This window comes from Triticum aestivum, chromosome 5D (assembly GCF_018294505.1).
Source record: "Triticum aestivum cultivar Chinese Spring chromosome 5D, IWGSC CS RefSeq v2.1, whole genome shotgun sequence".
Classification (NCBI taxonomy): domain Eukaryota; kingdom Viridiplantae; phylum Streptophyta; class Magnoliopsida; order Poales; family Poaceae; genus Triticum; species Triticum aestivum.
The window spans coordinates 35,416,331-35,419,312 of record NC_057808.1 but is presented as its reverse complement, the minus strand read 5'-3'; positions in this window follow the sequence as shown (position 1 = coordinate 35,419,312).

Genomic DNA, 2,982 nt, shown 5'->3' with positions numbered 1-2,982 from the left:
CACCAAGCGCGCGGATCCGATTGACGAGAGTAGCCACCCGTGAAGCGAACGCATCCACGGACTCATTGTCGTCCATGATCAAAGTCTCATAGTTCCTTAGGAGAGTTTGGAGATTGGCTTGCTTGACGCGGCCGGGTGTGTCCCTCGAACATGAGCTTCAAGGTATCCCACGCTTCCTTCGCCGTTTCTTTGGCGATCAGGTGTTGGAGGACATCCATCGGCATCACCGAGAAAATCGCCGACGCCGCCTGCCGATCCTTCCGGTGCTCGGCTCCCTCCTTCTTGAACGCGTTGCCTCCTGGGTCGACCGCGTCCCATAGCTCGTTGGCGCGGAGACCACACTCCATGAGGGCCTTCCAGACCCCGAAGTTCTCGCGATCAAATCATGGGTACGACGAACTCGCCGGAGCAGCAAATACTTTAGCCGCACCGGAGTATTCTGCCAGTTGTTTGTTCTTATCGTCGTCCGCCATGATCCTTCGTTACTAGAAGACCAACCTTGCTCTAGATACCAATTGCTGGCACTAGGTCCCGATATACGTCGCACTACTCGTAGACGAGTACTTTCCGTCGGAGTGGATCGATTCTTGGCTTGAAGACGTACGTGGAAAGCTAGCTAGTTGAAACTAGCAATCAGCCGGCGGCTACGTACAGGTCGCCGGAAACACAGACGAGAGAACACACGAGTTGATGGCTAAAGGCCCGGGACGTGCCTTTGTACTTTATTGCTTTGATTTGATCTGATTACAGGTATAGGGTACAGCTATATTTATACTAGTACAAAGCTAGCTAACCCAAACCTACTCGGATGATTGCACCAAGTCCGTGCCGGACTGGTCTGCCGTGGTTGATTCCAACAGCCGGTGCTTGGATGGCCGGATGGCCCTGCAGCGTCCCGGTTTGCCGGCCTGGATAGAGAGATGTCACAGGCTAGCGCTGGCGCAGGAGCCGCAAAGTGGGCGGTGGTACGACAAGCACTCGGACACGAGCGTCCACAAAACGAAGAGCCTTCTGCGCTGAGATTGGTCGCTTGTTGATGGCGGGGCATGGAAAGGCAGTGCGATTGATCGAATCTAAGATTATCAGTTAGTCCATACTAGTCGTCAACCCGTGCATTCGCACGGGCTAAAGTATATTTTAGGATGATTTTTTGTTTGTATTGAATTCAAATGTGCATTTCTTTTATACATGGTCCCATTTCATATTTTCATTTATGAATTTTCACATGTTCACAATCAGAATTTGACATTCCATATTCATGTGTTGTATCGTGATTTGCAAATTTGGCAATATGCAGTAACATTTGGTTAATCATACAAAATGGCTATTATATATTTATAACATGAGTATATACCATATTTACTCTAAGTATAAAAAATGGAAAATAAATATCGAAATTATGATTCATAGTGCTACATATAGATTTGGAGTGGTGTTTTTGCAAACTATTAAAGCCTAGCTATTAAACGCCAAACATATATAGGTATATGAGTTACCATTTTAGTCAGTAGTAACATCATATAAAAGTTACCATTTTAGTCAACAGTAACATCATATAAAAAAGCTTTGCTAAAATTATGGTCAACAATACCATTTACGTTATGGTACAAATTTAGATCAATTTTCTTGACCTCCAATTCATAGTGCTCAGACATTGTAATGAGATACCCTGATCATTTTCTTTAATAACTAATTTCGATGGATATGTTAGATCACCTGATTAAATGTTGACATTGTATGAACCTAATTCCAGATTGATTAATAATCCTACTATATGAGTAAGAAACCGAGATCTCATGTGAAGTAGAAATTATTGTGCAGAAAAGTCAAAGAGCAATTGAGTCCACTTATAATCGTTATATAACATAACTTATTTTAATGTATAATTTATACAAATATTTTTATATCGAGATCTTTGTATAAACACTGTGGGATTCAAATGGATTGAGGTAGAAATGGAGCAAATATGTTATATTCATATCCTTAAGTCTCCATCTAAATATATTTACCTCATGATTAGTGATTGCCGAGTATCGGAGAGATTCCCCACCAGTACTAAGAAACATGGACTGCTCCTCTCCTACTCTGTTTGAAATTATGCTCCATGGACGCTTATTTAAACGGATTATTTCATGTGAAAGAGAATCAAAGATTTTGGAAATAAAATATTGATAGGATCATTAGTTCCTTTGAGAAAATAAACATACATGTGAAGCGCAACACAAGCCTAATTCAGCTCTAGTCGTCAAAGGAATTAAACACGAAGCAACATGTGAGTTGAACGGATTAATTAGGATCCAGTCTACGAAGCACGTACATGTCTGTTGGCCCGCTGTTCGCTGTCCCTAAGGCATGCTTGCAATTTCACTTGGCCACTGTCCCACTTCAATCTGCATGTACTCTGATGGCCCTTGCTGACCTAATCGACATAATATCTGCAATCACTGTAATACAATGAGAAATAACAAAGAGAAGCACATAAAAATTTGGTGAGATTGCATAGGGATGGAAGGAAACTGGGAAATCAATCGATTCATGCACATCAACTTGTGCTGTGGTCAGTACAGCAGGAATCATGAGGTGGCAGGAGTCCTAGGCGGGGTGTTCCGATGGATCGGCGGCGGCTGCATAGTACAGCCGGACGGAGGAAAAACCAAGTGTTTTATAGTTTTTTCTTCTTTTTGATGCGACAATAGAAGTCCCAAAGCTTTGTCGACATAAAGCCAAAGAGTTCTGTATCTAGCGTCTACTACTGTAAATCTCATCCATTATAATTTGGTCCCAGATAATGGTTTGTATTTTTCTTATTTTCTCTGGTAAATATGAGAATTTTCTTGAGAGATTATAGTAAGTATAGTTATCGATAAATCATGAGTAGACATGCAGCCACGCGAGGTTGTAATCACGGCCGCCCGCCTCCACGTGATTCGTGCCATTCAAATACTTCGAGCCTGTATAATGAATTTCATTGACTGTATACAA